The sequence below is a fragment of the Oxyura jamaicensis genome, chromosome 27 (genome assembly GCF_011077185.1).
Source record: "Oxyura jamaicensis isolate SHBP4307 breed ruddy duck chromosome 27, BPBGC_Ojam_1.0, whole genome shotgun sequence".
NCBI lineage: Eukaryota > Metazoa > Chordata > Aves > Anseriformes > Anatidae > Oxyura > Oxyura jamaicensis.
This window is the reverse complement of record NC_048919.1, coordinates 1,487,592-1,513,186: the sequence shown is the minus strand read 5'-3', so window position 1 is coordinate 1,513,186 and position 25,595 is coordinate 1,487,592. Positions and strand designations below refer to the sequence as shown.

General features: G+C 45.7%; 1 protein-coding gene and 1 long non-coding RNA gene across 3 annotated transcripts in view; one reads left to right on the top strand and one right to left on the bottom strand.

The window, feature by feature from the left end:
* Positions 1-25,595, top strand: part of ASIC2 (acid sensing ion channel subunit 2) — a 519,540-nt gene that overhangs the window by 271,757 nt on the left and 222,188 nt on the right. The window lies entirely within an intron of this gene.
* On the bottom strand, positions 19,706-24,484 carry LOC118178841. Of its 2 annotated transcripts, none has more exons than XR_004756302.1 (4): positions 23,420-24,484; positions 22,052-22,741; positions 20,842-21,074; positions 19,706-20,714 (listed from the first exon to the last, which is right to left on the bottom strand). It is a non-coding gene; the product is annotated as an uncharacterized LOC118178841 (long non-coding RNA). The 2 variants fall into 2 exon arrangements; XR_004756301.1 differs by having other exon boundaries at positions 20,923-21,074.

The following is a 25,595-nucleotide window of genomic DNA, read 5'->3' as shown; positions in this document are numbered from 1 at the left end:
TTCTAATCTGGAATCCTTCAGGGTTACTAGGAAGTCCAAGAAGAGATCTGCAGGTTGGTATCCTCTGGTTACAAAACAGGTACAGACAAGACCAGTTTCCTGCCTCTTGCCCTGCTACTGGTCCCCAGCTGGAGTCAATGCAATCCTTCTGCTGAGGCAGATAGGACTTCGAGTCCAGTCATTCTCTGATTCCCACAGAAAAAGTTAATCAGCAGAGATCATTGTTTCCATTAAATATATCTTCCTTTCTTCTTCACAGCTTATTTTTGAATGCTTTGTCTGTTATTTATATCTATATATGTTAATATATACAAAGATAGATAGAGAGATAGAGAGATAGAGATAGAGAGAGAGAGAGAGAGAGAGAGAGAGAGAGAGATACCTTTGTTATCCTCTCAAATAAAATAGGACTTTGAGGTCACTTCAGAACCCATCAAGCCCTCTGCTGGGGGTTCTGCTGGGTTCCTAGTGACAGGAACATGGACCTCTTGTTTCCTTTAGGCACCTGGCCATTGCATTGAAGGAGGCAGGCCACTGCCACAGAATGTGGTGAATGTGCTTTGTAGAGATGGGATGCTCAGTTACTTTGGAGTTTGGGGATCTGGGGGTATTATTGATTTTAATCACAGCTCCCACATGCAGGCCTGGGTAGCAGTGTTAGTGGGGCAAATCCTGTTTCCCCTCATGCTGTACATACAGGCTAATCCTATGACAATAGAAGGCAGTTTTAAGAAGATTGGCTCCACTGGTGATGCCTATATGCCTACAATTTTCCATCTGCAATTTTCCATCTCCAGTCCTACAGTTCACCAGCATGACAGGGATTCGGGTGACATGTCTGCCCATTGCAGGATCTGTCCTCTTCCCCTTGGGCTCCGGGGACTGCTACTTGCAGAAGTGTCACCCTTCCTTCCCCAGTTCTAACCTCACACACGTGACAGCCGTCTTTGACCTTACTGTGCTCCTGTGGATAATAATTAGGGAACTTCACCAGGTCAGACCCTTGGGCCAGAGAGCACAGGGAGAAACCAGCTCCTCTGGAAAATTTGGAGGGAATAGCACTACAGGCTAGTCTACACTCAATTAAAAATACAGGTTCTTTTTAGGTCATGGTCAAGGTGGAAATAATATCAGTTGTAGGGAATCTGGGAGGAGATTTTGAATGAGAATCCTCATGGCTTTTATGGGAGCATATGATACAAAGTTTGAAAGTAATGACCTTGGTGTTTCATGTTCTGGGGTTCTGTTTGGTTTTTTGCTTGGAGGAACACCTGTCTGCTGTTTTGGAACAGTGGGATAAATTTTCAGTGATTTACCATTCACCTAAAATGACAAAGAGTTTAGTTTAGCTCCTTATTCTTCCCAGGACAGAGCAACAACTTGAATTAGGGCTTCCATGTCCCGGTCCTATGCTCTATTCATGAAGCTACCAGAACAGCCTTGAGGAAAAAATTGTCATGTCATAGGTTTGCTCTGCTCAGAGTTCCTTCTTCCCATTCTTACAATTTCAGAATTGCGGTAGTTTCTTCACTGTGCCTCCTTTTACAATTTATAAGCAAGCACTGTACCCTGCAGTCAGAGAATCAAGGTTCAGTTTCAGTTGGAATTTTACTCACACAAAGAATTTAATGAGTAATCCCAAGACATGAAAAAACTCAGAGAGAGCACAGCTGAGGTGCAGATCAAGCAGAAGCTGAAATAATAATAATAATAATAATAATAATAAAATAAAGTGAAAGCTTTTAACTGGCAGGTTGTGTAAAGAGAAGAGAAATCTTAACTTTGGGACTAAAGCTTTAAGTTTATAGTGAGCTTGTTAAAGCCTTAGATCTATCTTTCATAGTCTGAGAGTGCAGATACAAAATGTCTCACTACAAGCTGTAGCCTGAGGCCATTGTTTGCATTTGTTTGCCTTTGTTTCTGGTATTTTGCAAATAGCTCATTAGCTAAAGCCAAGTGCTTCCCAGACATGGGTAGAAGCTTCTAGTTTGAGCCACAGTCTGGCTTGCATATCACACTACTTGCCCCCTGAGCACAGGTTGTTCCAGTCACCCCTTAAGGGCTTTCTTTCCCAAAGAATGGGAGAGCAGCTGTTATGAAGCAATGCTAGATGCCTTATGCAGCTCAAAATATATTTTTATTTGCATGGAGCAGGATCAGCACTTTCTCCACACTCTTGCATCCAGGTTTCTCCTCCCTAATGCTGGCACATCTCTCACTTTCAGGGCATTCTTCAACCCCTCCCAGCCTTGGACACCTGGAAATGGGGCTGAAGATCCATCCCTCCGTGCCATGCCTCCAAGCCATTCCCCAGTTGAGCTCTGAGGGCTGTTCAGAGGCAGTGCCTCCAGTGCCCCGCTGCCCCTCTGACAGGCCAGCAACAAACAGACTGACCATGGAAGATGGTTATGCTACTCCTTTTCCTGAATGGGAAAACTGGTGAACTGGAAGAACTCTGTGCAAACAATTGTCCGTGTGCTTGGATGCATCTTTGGTACTCTGCCTTGTTATTCATGTTAAACTGCATGAATAACGTGTTTCTCTCCCTTCATCTTTCATGAGTACCTTTGCTTTACTGACCTTTCAAAGCTGTCTCAGTTGAGGCATTTTTTTCCCAGTGCTGCTACTTTCTAAACTGCTTCTTTAATGTTAAAACTCCCCATAAGGGTAAAATCATTCTTTGAGGTTTTCAGCATCCCAGTTAAGCACTATGTCATTAGGGCAATTTGCATCGCCAGCATTGCTTTACACAAATAGCAGTTACTTTGTCTTAAAATCCATTGCAGCATTGGCTGCCACCCAATGCTAGAGCAATTGAATTACAATTAATAGCATCTCCAGCATAAGGCTTAGGATGTCATGATTAAAGCTAATACTTTATTTTCAAAGTTTCCTCTCCCTTATGGAGAATGGACTGAGCTGACTCTTTTTCTTCTCTCTTTAATGGATTAATCCAGATCTTTTAAGTTGATAGATATGTCCAGGTCCTTTCTGTAAAAAACTTGTCTTCACCAGGGCAGTTAAAAAATTTAAATGAAAAGAAATATGGGTGGCCAAGACTGCTTAAACTTTCCTTTTCTCTATGTGAATTAACAAAGGATAGGATTCATTTTAGGGACTGTTTACAGTGTATGTCCAACTGAGGGGGTGGTTCTGAGTTCCCTGAAAGTCACTGAATTCAAGAAATGGAAAAGAGAATGTGGTCTGTTTGCCTAAATGTAAGGGTCATTTTTAGAAAGAGATGAAATGCACTCCGCCATGTGTCTTGCACTCATTCAGGTGATCCCTGTCCCCAAGTACGAATGAGGAGAATTGGCCCTTCGCATGTCTGATTCTGTGTTTCCTTTTAGAAAAGGTCGGTTCAGCCCCCAAAAAGAGGACACCCAATCATACATTGACCACGTGTAAGAGTTGAGAGGAATATGTGGTGTCTAAGCTCACTGCAGCCAAAGAAAACCCAGTGCTTGATGGCTGTACCCTGCCAGCGCCCTTTGAGCCCAAGACATGCACGAGGCTGCCAATGGGGCCCCAAGACCTTGGGGAGGCCGATCATTTCCCACAGCAGGATGCTCAGTTTCAGCAATTCAGCCAAGCCCCTAGCTCACCTGTAGGCAGCTGTATTTAAGTGATTTTATCTTAAACTGAAAGACACTCCAACTGCCCTTTGTTTTGTGCTTCATTCAGGGCCTGATGCCCCGGAGTTGTGCTCTTTCAGGGACATGTAGGTGGTGCTGCAATACAAGGGAACATTAATAGCAAGCAAGTTTGACTGCCTCCCCAGTAGCTGTTGGGGTGCTGTGTACATTAGTATTTCACATGGTTCCTGCTTGAAGTCACTGCAGTCCTGATTAGCGAGGCTGGAGAATTCCATCATATCCAGCAGAATTTCCTTTAGGCCATTTCAGCTTTGCATCACAGGGGAAAAAATGACATATCAGACATATCTCAGTGCAGCTTTGCTCAAGGTAGCAATGAAAAAGGATGCAAAATAGCTCCTGGTGACAGTCCTCTCACCACGAAATGACACTCAAAGCCAGCCCTCCACCACTGCTGCAGAGCTCAGCTTTGTCAGTGAAGTGGGGAGGTGAGGAGCTGGATTCTGGCCCTCGCCAAAGAAAGGGAAACGCCAGATTGTCTCAGCACCTCTGTCCCTACACAGAGAGTGTGGTGATAAGGCAGGGTATCCTTCCCACGTAGATTCTCTGCAAAAGATTCAGAAAATGCTGCAGTCACCGAGGAGAGAGGGGATCATGGAGGGGAGGGGAATGAAGGCCGTCCTTCTGCCTTCTTGAAGTTTGGTTTATATTGCTGCTTTCTGGCAAATTAGCACTTTCTGAATGGAGTGAATCATGAATTTGAGGTTATCTGTGTGTTCTTTGGGTTTTGTTCCCTACCTGTTCTTTCTATGTTACACATTGGTGATGGTTTTTTTGTTGGTGGTGGTATGGTTTATTCACTGAAAATGTTAATTCAATATCAAAAAACAAACAGTTTTTGGGCCCTGAAACCACTTTTTAGGCGAGAAATTACTTTTCATTTTCAGACAAAACCTTTTCTTGGAAGAATGGTTGTTTTGTGAACATTTTTTTAGCATAAAAAACCTGATTGTGTGATTTTTTTTTTTTTTTTTTAAATGATGGATGAACTTTGACCATTCTCACTAGTGACATCAAGCTTGTTGTGCCTGACCTCTTACTTTGGCTACTTTTTTTTCTTCAGGATCTTCAGAAAGCACCATTTATTTTTCTTAAAGCTTAAGTGAAAGCATGGCGGAAGCACAGTTCAAGCAGACACATCCTTTCTTCTGTTTATCAAGCACTGAAATATAAATCTTTTTCTAAGTCTCTTCAAAAGCTTTTAGCAACATCATATTTGGAAAAGCTGTTCATTCCTACCTAGCTTTCCTCACTTCTAGCTCCCAGAATGAAGTGGAACACTATTGCCATCCTATAGATAAAGAAACTGAGAACTGGGGAAATTAAGCCAAAGTTGATCATAGACATGAGTTGTCTCCAAGACCCGGACCCTGCCATGCCCTAGCTCCTACTTGCCCATGTGTGTGACATGGAGATCATCTAGGAAGCTGCCAGCTCTGGTGCCACGCATGAATTCTTGTTTACACCCCCATCAATTTCCAGGTTATAGGCCAGAGAGAGGATGCTGCTTTCAGCAGACAGCTAAAAATTGTGTCCTTAATATGCAGACGAGAAAAGAAGAAAGAATTCAATGAGCATGACGGCATCAGGACTGGTCTTGGAAGGGAAGGCACACGGCAGCCTCTGCTCCCTGCCCTGCCTATGGCACATGGACATACACACACAGCGTCAGTGAACAGTCAGCATCGCACCCTCCTGACAGCCACAGGGCATCTCTACAGGCTGCTCTCCCCATACAGAGCAGCTCAAGGAGCCTTTGAAGACAGATTATAAGGTTTATCTTGTTTCCTCTTTCTCTTTTCTTCTGCCTGTGCTAAGGCACTTTTGCCCCTGAAGCCACATTAGAAAGAAGTTGGAGGCAGAGTGGGGAGGTTTGCCTGAGGCACAACGTTGGTGCCATTGTCCAAGGCTGAACAGAGGGTTGCTGGTCTGATAAAGGATATTAGCTCTCCTTGGGAGCCTTGCTTTGAAAATAGAATGGCAGATGTGTGAAACCAACCTAGCCTGAAGGTCAGCTTTAACCTCTAGTCACTATTCCTTTCTCCTGAGAACTTTTTCTTCTGCCTGGAGTAACAAAGCAATAGCTTTAGGGCACTGAACACACACACATACTTCTCCCTGGTGTCTTGCTGTCATCCCTGAGTGACAAACAAAAAGGTTTCCCCCAGATCCCTCTGCTTCCACCTCATTAGGAGCTTGACTTTTGAAGTCCCAGTCCTGAGCATGATGCTCAGAAACATGGGCTGGGCCTAAAGTGCAAAAAGGGTCTCAGTCCATATACTCAGGTGGTTTTTGTGAGCTTCCTGTGGCACCAGCACAGGTTGTCTGGCTGCCTGGGTTACAGCTGCAAGCACAGGCAGAGCTGCAGCTGGGGACACTGCTGGGAGCATGTGGTGCTCAGGGGGTCCACTCACTCCCAGCAGCAAACTCCACTGTTCCACAGTGAAGTTCAGCTCCAAGAGATAGCCAGGCAGGCTGCCCTCCGGCATTGTCCCAGCACACCTCGAGGCATCTGCCAGGCCCCTGGCAAATGGAGGCATGCTGCGCTGACAGCCACTCCCACGCTCTCCCCCGTGTCATCAATATCAATGTAACCTTGGCCTCAAGCAGCTAAGGACCATCGTAAGCTTTTCCATCTACTGTTCAAACTGCAAGGGATGTTGCTATCTATTGAGAAGAAAAATACCACTTAGCAAAAGGGCATTTTCTGGCAGATACAACTTTTCCCTCCAGCTACAGGGAAAATGTCACATGATAAATGGTAATCATGCTGTTTAATGCACTGCTGAGAGATGCTGGGAGTGATGAGCAAAGGGTAGAGCGTTTGCAGAGCAGCTTGTGTTTCCTTTAGGCCTGTGCTTTAAGAGGCTGTGAGAGCATCTTGTAGGATTAATCCTTCTGGGGGGCTGTCCAGCTGGAGCTTCCAGCGGAAAGCTGCTAGGACTGCAGAGGTCTGGATCTCACAACTGATGCCCTGTTGCCCCTGTGCTAGTTTTGCATTCAGCCTGGAGGAGGGACGATAAAGCTAAGAAGCTAAGAAGATTTAGCCTGATTCGGAAGAACGGGGTATTTTATGCCTGCCGCATTGGCAGGAGTGATTAGGTTGGGTCATTAGCAAGCCCCAGATTGTTTGATTACCCTAACCAGACTGTGCAAAGGAAACAAACCAGGAGGAAATTGGTCCACAGGGGCTCTGAGATTCTTCTAGTGATGTTTCTGGTTTTATTATTTGTGTGTTGTACTTAGTGGAATGTTTAAAAGCAGCCAAGTGGGAAACATTGGCTTCAGAAGCAGGACTGAATCCAGCTGTATTTAATACATGTGTCCATAGTATCAAATTTGGTAATGTTGAGCTAATGGGAAATAGGGGGAGATGGAAGGAAAAGGTGCTTGGTGCCGTGAATGTCACCTCGAGGGGCACCTTCCTTCTCTCTCCATAATGCTTAAAATTTTCTAGCTCTGTGATGGTCTAGATCCAGCGTAGCTCCAATCCAGCACTTGTCCAGAAGTTTCCTGAGTGGTTAGAACCAATGTAAGCAATGCATTTCAGATGACAGTTATCAGATATCAGGAATAAAACAAAAGGAAAAGAAAAAAAAAAAAAAAAAAAAAGACTTTCAATCAGGACAAACCATTGGAAACCAAAACAATCACATTCTGTGCCATTGTCTAAAACAACAAGCATTGGATCTTCTCACTCTAGAAACAGGAAATGAACAAAGTTCATTTTGTTTTGGACAGTACCATCATGTGGATTGTTCAGTGTTAACATAAGAACAATTGAGGCTTTTATTTTGCTGAGCTACAATGAGCCCTATTATCCTTTCGTAAAGGAACTGAATTTAATCACATCTGACAGACCTGCTGGGTATAATGGGTCCCAATATCCCATTACATTTTCAATTTACACGTATTACCTTTCCCTGGAAAAGTTCCCCACACTTCTGCCCATTGAATTAAATGGCTATTATGAAAACAGAGCAAGACATTTTAGTGGTCTGGATGTTTGATTTTACCCTGGGAGGCAATTAGTGCTAATAAGTCCTGTAGCCAATGCCTGTCTCAGATTTGTCTCAAAAGTGGAGCATATAAAAGGCCTCAAGTAGAGAAGTGGGACAGAAGTTTCATGTGTCAATTCCCCTTCCACCAAAAGCATCAGTAATGAAGGACAGAAGAGCTGGGTCTGTGTGCAGAACTCAGAGTCCAATTCTGTAACTTTTAATCTAACTTGCCTCCAGTTACTTCCAAGTGAGGAGGAAGCATTCAGAAGCAATGCTGGTGTTACCTGCACCTTGCAACACAAATGCCATCCAAAACATACTTGGGAACTAACGATGTTAACATGATAAATAAATAAAGCAGAAGGAAAAATACAGGCATTTAAAGGCTCAACAAAAGTAGAGGAAACACATTATAGACCAGATTTGAAAGGAGATGAAGACTTGAACCTGTAATCTATATTGATCAAGGCATTTCCAATATGCTCATCACCAGCAGAGAAAGGCAGAGTAAAGTGTCATTAATCACACGCGGCTCTGCCTAAGGGCTCAGTCAAACCCCTCCTCCCTAGGCACGGTATTCATATGCAGAAAGACTTGGAGCTTGTGAAACATTTTAGAGACCAAGTACGTGTTTTACAGGCAAGATCACAAGCCCTTTGATTATAAGCACTAGGGTTTAACAGCTGAGGCCTTCCCAGCCTGGTGCTTAGGTACAGTGGGGGACATGAAAAGAGCGAGCGCAGGGAGCTGCCATGAGGATGGGTGCTACCAGGAGAGGGATGAAGGAGGAGGGTGGTGATGAGCAGGGGGAACACAGAGGAGGAGCTTGAGCTGGAACCAGGCCGTGGTGCTTAAAATGAGAGCTCGCACCCAGCACTTGCACACACTTCTACCTAGTTGTTTTATTAAACACTAAAGATGTTTACCCAGAAACAGCTACTGAGCTCCTGAGAAGCTGATATGTGGCAACAGGGTCTGAAATTAGAGAATCCATCTCTGCCATTTTAAAGCTGGTTTCACCTCCATGAGAAATGACAGCCTTATGAGGCAAGTGATAGCTGTGAGCAGCTCATGGGAAGGGTTAAGCTTGGAAACAATACTGTCCACTGCACTACATTTAACAGATGAAAATATTCCTGTATTTTTAATTACTATGGGCATCTGTTCCAGAGGCTTATTCATCACCTGCAGTTTTTATAATCTTTGTAGCTTCTAAATGCAATATCACACCAGGGACATAAGCAATAAAGACCTTATTTTCATGCAAATATGGCTAGCAAGAAGAACAGCAATCAGGAGGAAGAAAACTGGAAGGAATGGGTGAATATTTTTCAGTGTAATATTTCCCAAATCTCCCTGCAGGACCTTCCTTGACTGGTTCTTAGTACTGGGAAAAGTATGAAATAAAATAAAGATGGTGGATGTGTCTGTAGTTTCATACCCATACAACTGCAGGAACTGAAGCACAGAGGTGTAAAATGTTGGGTCCAGAGAAGCTTTTTTACTGTTCCACATCAGGCCTGCTAATATGGCAAAATAGCAACAGAGCAGATGCACATGGAGTAAAAGTCAGGTTATGCTAGAGGATCCTGCACTATCTTCTTGCTCTGTGGGATTCTGTCTTTCCTAGGGCATTTTCCAAAGACTGTTTTTGAGTGCCTTTATTGGTTTCGTAATGACTCCTTTAGGGAGTGTGCCTAGAGATCAGTTTTTAATATGCTCTAAAATTCCTCAAGATTTTTCTTTGCAAGTATTACAAACGAAATTAGCTTTCAACTTACATTAGTGGGGGTGAGAGGCAAGAGCAGGCAGTTGGGCTGGCAGCATAGCCACCTAATATGAAAGAGGAGTACTGACTGCAGTCCAAGAAAAGTGGCCACACACAGATACAGGGGGCATGGAGCCACCCCTGCTCCTTTCCCACAAGCTCTGCTTACTCTCCTCTTCCCCGGAAAGGTTTCTGAGAAGTGTTCTCAGTATCTTGCAAATTGCTGCAGAAAGCAATTCATAGGTTCATCTATACTGATGTTGCAGATGTATATGAAAGGCAGCACAGACAGTATTTTCATGCTACTTAATCCAAGTCATCTCCCTCCTTCCCTTTCTGAAAAGTGTAACTGAATTCTCCTGGAAGCAAGAGAAAGCAGAGGAATGAAAATAAATCGAGAGCCTTAGAGAAAGCCCACAGCTTTCTCCATTCACCACTCCAGTTACCAGCCTTATGGTGCATGAGATGGGCGAGTTCCTCTCAGTTCTTCTGGACTCACTAGAAATCACAGAATCACAGAGTATCCCAAGTTGGAAGGGACCCGCAAGGATCATTAAGTCCAACTCCAGGCATAGGGCTTTGTGAGGAGCCCCCCAGCACCTTCTGATGAAAATGACCTTAAATCATTGACCTTAGGACATGAGGAATTCCCCCATGAATGCAGCTTGATTTTCTCACTCAAACAGGTATTTCCACACACTCATGCATCCACGGTGGTTGCTGACACAGACTCACAACCGCACTATCCTGCATTTACAAGTATTGCCAGGCTGTTTATTAATCTGAAACTTTGCTACCAGTATTTCTATAAAATCTGCTTGTGTATGCCTAGAATTTATTTATTTATTGTCTTCTGCTCTGTGTATGAGCAAAGTGATTTCTTTGAAGGCTGTATAGATTTTCTCTTGTGCTTTTTTATTTTTATTTTCTGTCTGTACTGAACTTGAAGGCTTTGGGAGGGAGGGAGGGAGAGAGATTTCTTAGATTTAAACAAAAAAATCCTGGGGATATTTACTTACTAATAAATGTGTTCTGAAAGACAGACATACCCATAGGTTTTCAGCTGTAGATGAAAAAAAATCATCTACGAACAAAAGCAGCACAGGAGAGGCAAGTAGGAGAGTTGGTATAGGGAGAAAACAGAGCGTCTTGCTGTGTTTTTGCTGCTGACGTTTAGGAAAACTCTTTTTCAGGTTTATTCAGTCATTCCCTTCTAAACAAGATTATCATATCTTTTCCTCAGGAAGACTTTCCTGCAAGCTTCTGTTGGTGCTCGAGCTGTTTTCTGTCATGGGATAATTTCAGGCAAAGGTGTCTCTGTTTGTCTGAGGCTCAGCTGGCTTTAAACTGATGGCTTGTGTCTGTGGTTGCTTTGTCATTGCAAACACATTTGGGAGCTGGATACTTAAATTCAAAGCCCAATCTAATCTGTGCTAGGCTGAGGAAGAAAACATTGACTCTGTTGCAACTGATGGTCTCTCGTGTGACCACGGAGGTACTTGTGGCACGGATAATGAATTTAATGGGGATTTTGCCCTCGCTTTGCAGGGCTGGACTGGCTTGGATGCTTTTCTCCCCCACCTCTGGGCATGTGCTCTCTCCTTGCTTGTCTCAAGCAGAGATTGCCAGGGTTTTGTCGGCCTCTGAGACCACCCCCGGGCTCCTTCCCATCATCTCTCATTCCCTGCAGATGTCAGTGCTCTCTGGAGACCTGTCCACAAAACCCCATCACCCATCTGTCAGCTTTCCAGTCACGGGTGGTTTTGCTGCCTCCCATGCTGCTCCTTACGCAGGATAGGAACTCTGCAGTACTGTGAGAGCCTCCCCAGTACCTTCCTCTCCTGAAATCCTTCTCCTGGAGTCTGTGAAATGACTCAACAGCAGTTGCTGCCCTGCTTTGCAGCTCTGCCATGGTGCGTGCTCGCTGTTCTCCCCTTGCCGTAGCTAGCTGTTGGTCTTGGTGCAAAGCCCCATCCTTTCATCCTTGTTCTGTGTTTTGTACCACACCTGGCACAGGTCTTGATCATATAAATAACTAGTAGCAGTAACTACAGCTCCTAGCTACAAGCTCTTTGTTGTTGTTGTTGTTGTTGTTGTTGTTTTTCTGGCTCTGTGGAAGCTCAGAGTCCCACTGCTTTGGGCTTCATTCTTTTTGAGAATAGACTGTCTGTGGCGTGCTGGTCCAGCGCCTGCTCAGGTATTGATTACAAGGCTCTTCTCTATTGGATTTCTCTCCAGGCAAACAAATGAATTAGATGCTCTATCAAAATAGCAGAGCCCAACAGCAAATATAGTATATCTGGGCAAAGGTCTTTCTCTGTTTTGCAGCAAGCAAAAAAAACTGTGAATCTTTTGTGCTTATTCAAAAAACAAAAGTCCTGGATACATTTTGTATGTAGTGGTCTGTGGTTTCATTTTGTGGTTTTGTCCTTTTGTGGTTGCTAAAACTTGTCTACATCAGTCAGAGAAGTGACACAAGTATTAAGAAGGAAAACTCCTCTCCAGTTTGGGAAACAGAGTCACAGAGGGTGGAGGAAGATGCTTTCTTTCCTCCAATTACCTGTAACTGAAATGGCTAGAACAGTCGCAGCCTCCCAGTTCTACTGACTGATGCAAGACCAAAGTCTAGGCTGATCTGGAAGAGAAACTTCAACCCAAGTCCTAAAGTAACGAAGAGAGGGAGATCCTGCAATCATTTGCCAACCTCATGTTGTAAAGCCCACAAACTGTAATTCCCTTATGCCCACAGCTTGTCTTTCATCAAAGTTCATTTTTTTCTCTACTTGTGAAGACATTTCAACAGAAAGCAGAATTTTCTGTGGAGCTGTTTTCAGATGAAATGTTTCCACTGAAATCCAGGATGAAAAAGTTCTTTTCTTGCCCAAGCAAAGGTGTAGGTTTCAAATGACTAAAACTAAACCTCTGAAATTTACCTTCTGCTGCATCTTTTCCATTGTCAGTTGTCAAAAAATACTTATCTGTCCACTGGAATGTCAGAAAAAAATCCCTATTTCTGAAGAGAAAAACCACATAAAATGACATTTTACAGATGGAGTTCAGTAGCACCCCTGTGATTTCTCATCGACCATTCACCAGTTTCCTTCTCAGCATGGATAAAGCCGCCAAACTCCCTCAAGAGAAAGAGGCTCCTTCCCACTGATTTTTTGGCTTTTATAGGCAGCCTGGGAAAGATTTTCATGTTCCCAAAAGGAACGATGCAGCAGCAGGCTAAGCCAGTAAAGCATTTTCTCCTGTTCCAGGCAGGGTGGAAGCAAACTCCTCTGGGTTGCTCACTGCTCAGGGCCAGGGGCACTAAGAGCCTCCTGCAGCTGAAGCAGAGCAGTGACTTTACAGAACCAAGAGTAACTTTGAGGCTTTGCAGGGGCAAGCACCGCTGCCTCTGGAAGATCTGCACACAGCTTCTCTCTCCTGCTGGTGGTGAAGGGCCCAGGACTGCTGAGTACAGCAGCCTGCTCAGGGTGAAACATCACCCACCAAGTGTGTCAGACAGGTGGAACAAATCTCCCTGCTTGGGGAAGCAGAGGGGACTGGGAGCTTGGAATACATCGGGAAGAGAAGTGATCTGTAAGTGATTAGGACAAATCCTAATACAACTGTATTTCTGTCTCCTGACAGCTAATTATTGCAGAGCTTCATAGCCAAGGCTTTGCTGTGATAGTGACATTGTTTAATGAATCTCCATTTGTTTTCTCATCATAAATATTTAAAGTACCTTCTATTCTCTATATGGCTTTTTGCCATCATAAAGGGACTGCTCTCAGAGACCAGGCTGAATTCTCTCTTCTTTGAGGGGAGAAATAATTGCCTATGTGGCAGACTTGTGGAAGAATGGGCTGACTGAAAGGGAAAAAAGGAAACAACAGATGCTGTTTAGGAAGACATTGTTGGGCAAAATGCCTCCACTATTGAAGGCTCCAGACAACATGGTCTGGGACAACTTCAGGTTGTGGCTGCTTGTCTTGTTCCTAGTGTCATGGTCAATTGAGCAAAAACCTGGAAGCCCTGGAAATACTTCTCTCATGCTTGGTGTTTTTTCCCCAGTCTTTCAGCTGCCTATTCAAGGTATGTGGATGCCTGTATGTGGGCTGCAGAGAGGAAATTGCAGTTTCTAAGGAGCCTTGTTCTCTCCTAGGGCTTGGAAAATGTCCCACCTGCCCCATGCCCACCCCACGGATTGGAGAGACTCTTGTTCTCCTGACAGTGCTTGACATATTCCTCTGGAAAGGCTGCGTCTCCGTAGCAATGCTCTTTGGAAAAAGGAAACATGCTTTGTAAAAATGCTGTCTCCCAGGCAATGCTGTTTGGAGGAGAGAAACCTGTGCCTTGCTTGGAACAAAGAAGCTCAGGGCATGAGAACGGGAAAGCAGTGCTGACCCTGGGCACTCAGAAAACATCTCTGTGACCCTGACTGCCCCAAGAATGATGCACTATCCACTGTTCAGTCCTGCATATGCCATGGCCTGTGAGAAGCATCCAGGAGGAAAATCTTGACCTGAAGATAGTTTAAAAAACTCATACACATATGAAACACATACATACCAGTGTGAAACACGTACACGCACACGGTAAAATGAGGAATTAGAGGAAGCGGAGCCCAGTTCCCAGGACACGTGCTTTCCCCATAAGCAAGAATCAAAAATCTCAATTTCTTTATCACTAACTAAGGAATGAAGAATTTGAACCAGTCAAAACAATTGGTCTTCAAGCTGTTTGTTTCCACTTGACCTTTAAAAAACATTTGTAGTGTAAACCAAGTTACATTTTTAAGCTAGAAGTTATTCCAAACTGTTTTTGTTGAAGATGACAAAATGGGCTTTCAAAAGTATTTCAACAATTGTTTTTTCTCCATCAGGAGATTCATCCAATTGAGCCTTTCTCACTGATGTTTTTGGCTTCAAGAAATTGGCATTGTCTGAGGAAGAGACATTTTGCTAGCGAGAAAGCCAGACTTGGAGTTTTACAAACAACTTTGTGTGGCTGATCTGTTGGATGGAATAATAGAAAGGGCGGTTGACCGAAGAGGATGGTGGCATGGCCTCTGCTATGAATCCTTCATGCATCTGGGCAGGAAGCACTGGGTTCATGCCATTTAAATAATAACCTCTTATCAGGAGGTCACTAAATTATCTTAATGGTATGGTGCACCCCATTCATCTCCCCATGCTGATGTGGAGACCCAGGGGCACTGATGTGCCTCTGAGTGCTGTCTGTGCACTAGAGCACATTTTCTTCTCACTCTCCCAGGCTCCATCTGTTGACACTAATGCATTACTGACACGTTTCCTCCTAAATTTCACTGACTGTCGCTTTATCCATTAATCAGTAATTATTTTTTTATAAAATGTGCATGAGCAGCATCCTAATTTATACTCATCTCTCCATCTACCAGTCTGACCTCTTAGCTTTCCACGTACCCCTTAGAGCCCTTGACTCTTCCCATTCTGCTTGGTGTCTGCCCCTCAGATTGCTGGGCATGCTGGTGTGCAGGCCCTGAAGGAGGACAAGGTGTTCAGAGCCTCCCCACTGAGGCTGCAGGAAACACCCCAAAGGGAGGAGAGGCTGACCTCCAGCAGGGCTTTGGTGGACTCTGGATGTTTGTCCAGGTCTGCATGCTGAGCCAAGGGAACCGCTGCCTGAACTCCTCCTTCTAGAGGTGTGCAGAGAACACACACACACCTCTCTCCTCACTGCTGTCTTTCTTCCTGTTAGCAGCCTTCCAGGCCCTGCATCATTTTCCCCTCTCTTCTCCAAATCCTCTGCATTTCTCCAGTCTTCTTCCAGAGGCAAAGACTGATAACCCCAGCAGAGTGATGCTGCCCAGCTAGCAACCAGCACAAGAGTTTACATGCCCATTTCCTGGGCTGAATTTTCTAAATTTTGAAGGATTCCTGTATTGCTGGGTACATCTCTTGAATCTGCCTTTTACCACTCCCCAGTCCTCATCAGACCAGCTCTCCTGTTTGCACTGGCCCATTAGAGTCTTTCTATGCTTGTGCCTGTATTTTCACAGAATCACAGAACAGTCTAGGTTGGAAGAGACCTCCAAGATCACCGAGTCCAACCTCTGACCTAATGCTAACAAGTCCTCCACTAAACCATATCCCTAAGCTCTACATCTAAACGTCTTTTAAAGACCTCCAGGGATGGGGACTCCACCACTTCCCTGGGCAGCCTATTCCAGTGACTAACAACCCTTTTGGTAAAGAAGTTTTTCTAAAATCCAACCTAAACCTCCCCTGGCACAATTTTAGCCCATTCCCCCTTGTCCTGTCACCAGGCATGTGGGAGAATAGACCAACCCCCACCTTGCTACAGCCTCCCTTCAGGTACCCGTAGAGTGCAATAAGGTCGCCCCTGAGCCTCCTCTTCTCCAAGCTAAATAGTCCCAGCTCCCTCAGCTGCTCCTCGTAAGACTTGTACTCCAGACCCCTCACCAGCTTTGCTGACTTCCTCTGGACTCGCTCAAGCACATCCATGTCCTTCTTGTAGCGAGGGGCCCAAAACTGAACGCAGTACTCAAGGTGCGGCCTCACCAGAGCCGAGTACAGGGGGACAATCACTTCCCTGGAGCTGCAGGCCACGCTGTTTCTTATACAAGCCAGGATGCTGTTGGCCTTCTTGGCTGCCTGAGCACACTGCTGGCTCATATTCAGCTGACTGTCAACCAATACTCCCAGGTCCTTCTCTGACAGGCAGCTTTCTAACCACACATCTCCCAGCCTGTAGCTCTTCTTGGGGTTGTTGTGCCCCAGGTGCAGGACCCGGCACTTGGCCTTGTTGAAATTCATACTGTTGGCCTCGGCTCATCGGTCCAGCCTATCCAGATCTTCCTGCAGAGCCTTCCTACCCTCGAGCAGATCGACACACGCACCTAACTTGGTGTTGTCTGCAAACTTACTGAGGGTGCACTCGATCCCCTCATCCAGATCATCGATGAAGATGTTAAAGAGGACTGGTCCCAGTACCAAGCCCTGGGGGACTCCACTAGTGACCGGCCTCCAACTGGATTTGGCTCCATTCACCACAACTCTCTGGGCCTGGCCATCCAGCCAGCTCTTAACCCAATGAAGTATGCGCCAGTCCAAGCCATGAGCAGCCAGTTTCCTGAGGAGAATGCTGTGGGGAATGGTGTCAAATGCCTTACTGAAGTCAAGGTAGACCACGTCCACAGCCTTTCCCTCATCCACTAAGCGTGTCTCCTTGTCATAGAAGGAGATCAGGTTCGTCAAGCAGGACCTGCCCTTCATAAACCCATGCTGACTGGGCCTAATCGCCTGCTTGCCCTGCAAGTGCAGCATGATGACACCCAAGATAATCTGCTCCATGAGCTTCCCTGGCATTGATGTTAAACTAACAGGCCTATAGTTCCCTGGGTCTACCATCTGGCCCTTCTTGTAGATGGGCGTCATGTTTGCTAGCCGCCAGTCAAGTGGGACCTCCCCCAGTAGCCAGGACTGCCGGTAAATGATGGAAAGCGGCTTGGCCAGCTCCTGCGCCAGTTCTCTCAGTACCCTTGAGTGGATCCCATCCGGCCCCATCGACTTGCATACATCCAAATGCTGTAGCAGGTCGCCAACCATTTCCTCGTGGATTGGGGGGGCCACATTCTGCTCCTCATCCCCTTCCACCAGCTCGGGTACTGGGCGTCCAGAGAACAACTGGTTTTGCTGCTATAGACTGAGGCAAAGAAGGCGTTAAGCACCTCAGCTTTTTCCTCATCTCTGGTAACTAAGTTTCCCCCCACATCCAGTAAAGGGTGAAGATTTTCCTTAGTCCTCCTTTTTGTACTATTATATTTATAAAAACATTTTTTGTTGTCTTTAACAGCAGTAGCCAGATTGAGCTCCAGATGAGCTTTGGCCTTTCTAATTTTGTCCCTGCACCACCTCGCAGCATCCTTGTAGTCCCCCTGAGTGGCCCACCCTCTTTTCCAAAGATTATAAACCCTCTTTTTTCTTCTAAGCTCAAGCCACAACTCTCTGTTCAGCCAGGCCGGTCTTCTCCCACGCTAGCTCGTCTTTGGGCACATGGGGACAGACCACTCCTGAGCCATTAAGATTTCTTTCTTGAAGAGCACCCAGCCCTCCTGGGCTCCTCTGCCCTTCAGAACCACCTCCCAAGGGATTCTGCCAACCAGTGTCCTGAACAGCTGTCCTGTCAGCCCTCCGGAAGTCCAAGACAGCAGTTTTACTGGTCCCCTTCCTTACTTCACCAAGTATTGAGAGCTCTACCATTTCGTGGTCACTCTGCCTGAGACAGCCCCCGACCACCACATCTCCCACCAGTCCTTCTGTTAGTGAACAGAAGGTCTTGTGGGGCACCTCCCCTGGTAGGCTCGCCAACCAGCTGCGTCAGGATGATTCCATGCTCTCCAGAAACCTCCTGGACTGCTTTCTCTGGGCTGTGTTGTACTTCCAGGATATGTCTGGGAAGTTAAAGTCCCCCACAAGAACAAGCACTGACGATTTCGCAACTTCTACCAGCTGTCTGTAGAACTCCTCATCCATCTCCTCATCCTGGTTTGGCAGTCTATACAAACCCCCATCAGGATGCTTCCCTTGTTGGCCCTTCCGCTGATCCTAACCCATAGCAACTCCACCTTGTCATTCCTAGCCTCAAGTTCAATGACATCAAAACACTCTAATATAGAGAGCCACTCCTCCACCCCTTCTGTGCTACCTGTCCCTTCTGAAGAGCCTATAGCCAGACATTGCAGCACTCCAGTCATGAGAGTGGTCCCACCACGTTTCGGTGATGGCAACCAAGTCATAGCTTGCGTGCTGCGCAATGGCTTCCAGCTGCTCTTGCTTGTTGCCGATACTACGTGCATTAGTGTAGATGCACTTCAGTTGAGTCTTTGCTTTCTCCCCCAGCCTTGCCATTGTTCCCCCTGGCACACCTCCAACAGGCTTTGTTTCATCGCTGTCCCCCTTCTTACCTAGTTTAAAGCCATTTCAATGAGCCCTGCCAGCTCCTGGGCTAGAATCCGTTTTCCCCTTGGAGACAGTTGGGACAAACTCCCCCCAAAATTTTGGCACACTCCAGATATTTATTTCTTTTCCTCCTAACAGTGTGTTTAAACTAACCACCTCAGGTTTCTGACTACTCCCATCTATTTGCACCAGCTTGAGTTGCTGATCCATTTTTTTTTGTAGGTCTCTGAGCAGAGCATGGGTTTCTTGTACAAAGTGAAGTGCAGGGCAAGCAAGCTCACTGCAGGAAAAATTAGTGTTATATCCAAACTCCCTTCTCACAGCAAAGATGTAGACAGAAATGTTGCTCTGTATACCCAGGACCCATCTGGCTGAAGCAGGAGAGCAGGACTGCAGGCCACCAGCAGTGGGCCTAAGTGGGGAGATGAGGCAGTGTCGAGATCCACTGGGACCTAGACAGGCTGGAGAATTAGATGGGGAGAAATTTAATGAAATATAACAAGAGCAAGTGTAGAGTCCTGCACCTGAGCAAGACCAGGCACCAGTATCAGTTAGGGACTGCCCTGCTAGAGAGCAACAAAGGACCTGGGGGTCCTGATGGACAGCCAGATGACCATGAGCCAGCACTATGCCCCTGGGGCCAAGAAGGCCAATGGCATCCTGGGGTGTATCAAAAAGGCTGTGGTTAGTAGGCCAAGACAGGTTCTCCTCCCCCTCTACTCTGCCCTGGTGAGACCTCATCTGGAATATTGCATCCAGTTCTGGGCCCCTCAGTTCAAGGACAGGGAACTGCTTGAGAGAGTCCAGCGCAGAGCCACGAGGATGATTAAGGGAGTGCATATCTCTTATGAGGGAAGGCTGAGGGAGATGGGTCTCTAGCTTGGAGAAGAGGAGATTGAGTGGTGACTTTATTAATGTTTATAAATACGTAAAGGGGGAGTGTCAGGAGGATGGAGCCAGGCTCTTCTCAGTGACACCCAATGATAGGACAAGGGGCAGTGGGTGCAAGCTGGAACATAGGAGGCTCCAGTTAAATATGGCACAAATTTTTTTCATGGTGAGGGTGACAGAACCCTGGCAGAGGCTGCCCAGGGGGACTGTGGAGTCTCCTTCTCTGGAGACATTCAAAACCCACCTGGACACATTCCTGTGTGACCTGATCTGGGTGTTCCTGCTCCGGCAGGGGAATTGGACTAGATGATCTTTCCAGGTCCCTTCTAATCCCTGCCATTCTTTGATTCTGTGATTTGTGGGCTGCAAAGAAGGAGTTTTGGGTATAGGCCTGAAAAATCTGTCTCAAGGCTGACAAATGGGATGACAACCCTCTCAGGCATTTGCTTTATTGCCGCTATTAGTTATTTTAGAAAAAGCATTGTAATCTGCCATTTCTCTCATGCATATGCTTGTTCATTTCCCTTCCCATACACATGTATTCACACCCCCAAATAGACCTAAGCATGTATATATACATACACACAGACAAATAAATAGTCCTCTAGAATGCTTTCAGGAGAAGGTTGGGTCAGCAAGCCCCAGTGGTGTAAATAGCCCTCTGCATATACCATATATATATTATCTCCCTCTGTTTCCACTGTGCTTTGCCAGTGTGTAGGAGTTTAGCAGGTCCATACAGAGGGGTGGTTTTACTCTGATGTTGCCACAGTTGTGGACCAGAGGGAACATGAGATCAGAGCAATGATCTGACTGCTTTAGGCACTGCCCCAAGTGTGGGCAGCAGTAATTTGGAGCAAGGGTGAGGACCTACACCTTACAAGCCACCCCTGGATCAGCAGTATGACACACTTGACCTGTTGGCCTTTTGCTCACATCCTCTTTCCAGGGCTGTGTAGCTCACTCTCTGCTTCTTCCTTTGGTATCTGGTGTGGGATAGAGGTGCATGTGGATGTCAGGTCACACAGCTGGAAAGCTCTGTCTAGAGAGGAGCACAAGAGCTTCTGACATACAGAGGTCAGTCTGGTGAGAAGTTACATCCTCTCCTAGTCCTCATGAGTGGATGATGTGGTGCTCGAGAACCAGGCAACATTTCAGCCATCCCTGCAACACAGGCAGAAAACATGCGAGGGCAATGTGACCAAGGACCCGTCCCTCTGCCCCGCCAGGCACTGTCCCACGCTGTTCTGCAGGAACTAGAACCCTTCATCAAAAATAAATAGATGGAAGGCACTGGCAGCCAGTGGTACAAAGCAAAGCCCCCCCTCTCCTCCTCCTGGCATAGTGGTGTGTGACTGATGCTCTGCTGTTCTGCTGCTGCTGTCGGGTCTCCCAGGGGAAAATGGGTTCTTATTCACTATGTGATTCCAGAGGGTTGTTTCCACTGCAAGCAAAAGCAAGTAGATTGGCGATGAGCTGACAGCAATGACAGCTGAGCTGAAGAGCAGGAGTGAGAGTGAACATCTCTGGAAATGGGAACTGCTAGAGGAATAATCAGACCTTGGAAGTACCTGAGAGGCAAGGAAAGATCACACTCAACCTAAAAAAGTGGTGTCTTTCTGCAACGACACTATGCTGTGGCACAGAGTCACCTGGGAGGGAGCATGTGCAGGAACACGGTGTCAGGATGGGCTCCGAGGGGCCGGTACCAGTCTGGTACCATGCCGAGGCCGGGAGCTGGTACCGTGCTGCGGCCTCATTAGCCACACGGTGTCGCACTATCTGCAGGCATCCAGCTGGGCACCTGTGGAGAATGTTTCAGGCAAAGCTGGCCAAAACCAGTCACAGAACAAAGCCAAGCCCTTGAAAGCACTGCAGGCACTGAGCGATGCTTGATCACTATATGGCTGAAGGAATAAACTGGACTTCAGAAAATACCCCAGGGAGAATAACAGACCTCTGCCAGCATTAGAGCTCCACAAGTACATGGAAGACCACTGGCAGGCATTGAAACAGTTCCTCTCTCACTAGATGCCAAAAAAAAAGTCAGGTAGGGAGCAGCCTTGCTCCAAAGCACTTCAGATACTTAGAAGTTTCCTGCTCAGGCAGGCAGGGAAAATGGAACTACAGAGTTGCACTAAAAGACTGTAATGCCTACTGCACTCTGTGGTAAAACAAGATGTTTTGGAGTCCTGCACTGGGACATTTCTCAGCAGAGTTTGTTCCTTCTATCTGTCTGTCCTTGCCAACAATTACAAGTTTCCCACTCAAGCTAGAAATCATTAGTCCTGGTGATTTAAGGGAGATGTCATCATGATCCCTTCTGATGGCTGAAAAATGACTCAGGTAGCATTTGGAGAAAGGAAGAAGAATCCATCAGAGGAACTTAGTCTCATCTTCTTTTCATTTGCTTTCATGAGCCTAGCTGTGCTTGGCAGAGAGAGATGCATACAAGAGAACAGGGATGCAGAGTAAAAGGCAGCCTGGTTGACTAATTGCCCTTGTTCATAATTCACTGGCTCTTGCCAGCTCACTAGAAGAGAAAGAGCCAGAGTGAGTCCCAGCAAGCTAGCCCCAGCTGCATGGATCACCTTTGCAAGTCATCATAGGCTGCTGCAGCGTTTTCCATCCCAGCGAGTGACAGTGGTGTTGGTGAAAAGCTAGCAAGTTTTTCAAATGACACAAGTGCCAAACCAGACTCATTTCCATCCAGACTTGGCCTTTTGCAACACTTTTGTGAAGCCCCAGGCACCGGGTTGTGGGGCATCCTTTAGCTAGGACCTTGCAGTGGGTTCTGCTGGGAGCTTTCTCACTTGCATCACCCTCCTGCACAGGGTTAAAATCACCTCCCAGGAGCATTTAGTCTTGGGATATGCCTGTCTCCTCCCTTTCTCCAGCAACTGAATCCCATCAGTAGTCCTCCACCAAGAAGTGACCAATGAGATGATTGATCTTGACCCCATTATGGATCTTTACCCTGAGCTGGGGAGACATGGGCTGAAACTGCAGCTCTGCATAACGCTGAGTGAGTTCAGCTGTTGCTGAGTGATGAGGGGTGTTTTTGTAGCTGACAGGTGCTTCTTCTGTCTCTGAGGAAGTGATGAAGCATCTTGCACATGCCAAGCTGTTCAGCAAAGAGATAGCACCATGTAGGCTTCTCCTGGTAAGACCCTACTAGGTTCCAGGCTCTGTCTGTGTTGTTCCTCTCTGCTCTCCTCCCACCTCATCCCAACATGGTATGCAATCTGATGGTCCCCAGCCCAAGCCCCCAGTTTAGCCCCACCTTCCATCCCCAAACTTTTCCTCTTCCCTACTTTTTCCTGGTTTTCTAAAAGGTTTTCCTGGGGTCAACAGAAATATACAGCTATTTCTAGTTCATCTCAAATTTCATGGGTATTGTTTTGGCATGTAAATGATCTGTCTTCAGGATTTGCCCTAACTCTGAAGTTGAGATGTGCATAAACTGAAGTACTTCAGTGTGGTGGTTTTACTGTGCTAGGCAGTTGAACACCACAACCGCTCTCTCACTCCCCCTCCTCAGATGAGGAGGGGAAGAAGTAAAGGAAAGAACAACTCACAGGTTGAGATAAGGATGATTTAATTAAAGGGAAAAAAAATATATATATTATTAAGGAAATATTATTATTAAACAATTCAACTAAAGGGGAAAAAAAGGGAAAGGGGAAGAGGGAGGGGGAAAGGGAATAACTAAACAAAACAAGTAAAGACTATGTGGAAGTGCAGAGGAAAGAAATTACTCTGCTTCCCACAAATGAGTGATGCTTGACCACGTCCTTGAAGCAGGGCCTCAATGCAAGTAGCCGGTGTTCGGGAGGAGGACAGACGTCTTCACAACGAGAGCCCACCCCTCCCCTCTTCTTCCTTTTTCCACCTTTTATTGCTGAGTGTGACATCATATGGTATGGAATATCCCTTTGGTTGGTTTAGGTCAGCTGCCCTGCTGATGTTTCTTTCTCACTTTTTGCCCACCCCCTAGGAGGGTCAGAGAGAGTCCTGATGCTGTGCCAGCACTTCTCAGCAGCAGACACAACACTGGTGTGATACCACTGCTGTTCTAGCTCCAAGTGCAGAGTGCAGCACTGTATGGGCTGCTGCAGGGAAAGTTAACATCCCAGCCAGACCCAGTACATTCAGTCAAAATCAGTAGTGTCACATGTGATTTATCAGGAAACCTAATTCCACTCACCCAGCCTGAACAGGGCTTAATATCAAAAGCATCACCTCCTGAGAGGCAGAGGGATCCTTAGCTCCCTGACTCCTCCTGGCTCCAAAATGTTTTCTCCTCCTCTCTAAATCAAAAGGTGCCAGCACCTGCCATTGCCTCTTCTGTGCAGAAGAGCTTGTTGTTGAGGCATACAAGGAGTCAAGGGGAGCAGGAACATGAAGGCATGCCCAAGACTGCCGAGTGGCCTCTAGCCTGTTGCTTGTCAGAAGAAAACAGTTAAATGTCACTAGCCAGGAATTATTTTCTAAAAGGCTCTCCAGAGATTAAGAAGCTCTTTAGCTCCAGCCTGTTATACACTCCTGAGAGCTGTGCCTCAGTTTCCTAGGACATTAAGTGGGTAAGGAAAGCTGAATGCAGACAAGCGCTAAGGGGTAATTAGGCTTTCAGGAGAGATCTGAAGATCAAACTGATCACATAAATTATTTATGCAAGTTAACATTTTCAGCACAGTGAGAAAAGTGTTTTGTAAATACATTGGTGATTCCTGGGCTACGCTTTTCTTAACTGCTTTTGCAGGATTTTTTAATTCAGTTTTGCAGAACCACTGGCAGCAGTGTATGTTTTTTCTGGTTAGTGGTTTTTGCAGGATGTGACCTATAGCCTGTGAGACAAGCTTCATTTAATCACAAAATGAGATTTGTTTTAGCTGGAAATAAAATTAGTTTGAAAATCTTTTGAGATCCCCTTTGAAAACAAGAATAAAATTATTGAATTGGAGGTAAGGTTGAATGCAAAATGCAATAACCTAGTCAAAAAGCGTTTGGGGAGAATGCTGCAGGAATGAATTGAGCTAACATGTAATGCTCCAGGAAATTAAGAGTTTGGTTAGATTTACAAGCAGCCTAAGAATCTGAAAGCATGGGAATAAAATTTAAGACCTTCTCCAACCTTTCCTGCTCTTGCAAATCTGACAGTCTCTAGACTTTCCATATTTGCTCCTTTAGTGCAATCACATTCATATTTCCATATATTTTGAAGTCTGACAAGACCACACTATAAGAGAGAAAAATAACAGCAGATGACTATGGAGACATACTGTCTTATGAATTTAGAGAACTCATGCTGCCCAGTTCAAGAGTTATGCTTAAACTGAAATATTTGTTGAGCAACACTGGTTTTGAGCAACAAATTTAGAAATTTTAGATTTATTATTTTTTTTTTTTTCCATGGCCACTTTCCTCAGGAAAAAGGCTTAATCTACAGACTCCAGGGCTGGTTGGGAGCTGCTTGGCTGCTTCAGATTGTTGTTAATTGGAATCATTGCAAAAATCTGTGCTATCAATTGCAGATTGTGGCCTTATAGAGAAAATAATGAAGAAAAAAAAAAAAGCATAAAACTGCAACAGAAGCTCAGAATGTGGTATAAGATGTTGCTAATAAGAGCAAAGTCTCTTTGTTTGTGCCAAGAAGTGGCACAGCAGAGGCGTGGACATGTATACCGCCTGTGCATATATTAACACATACATCTTTCACCAAACATGAGAGACCTAGAGTTTTACAGATGGCAACTTGAACAGAGAGAGCTTTTTTGGACTCTTTTGCCAGTTTCAGGAAGTTTCTCCACCATTTGAGCATGGCTGGGTTTTAGTAGGGGGTGGTTTTGCAGCCTGGCTTCCAAAGGAGGTGCTTTGGGTGCCTGGGATATATGTGTCCTTGCATCCACCTGCCCTCCTTCCTCACGTCAAATGAGTTGCTCAATTTCCAGAATTTTTGGAAATTTTCGAAACCACTATGGGTTAGTGGAAACAGTATGCAAGAAGATAGGCCAGTTCCTGCTGTCGTGGAAGAAAAATATCCTAAGCTCACCTCCTCAGAGACATCAGAGAGCCCACACTAGAAACAGCTTTGAAAACCCATCTTTATTCTGCTGTTCTAAGAGCTCCTTGCTTTTGAATCAAAAGCAAGACCCACTTTCAAATATGGATTGCAGTGTGAGGCTCGAAGAGTAGAGCATCTTCCTAGAAACCCCTGGCACAACAACAAAAACATAATAAAAATACCTCCTTATATTAAGAGGTTATATTTTTAGTGTAAGAATTAACTGTTCTGCACAGTGAGCATCCCCTCCTGCAGTGTGTG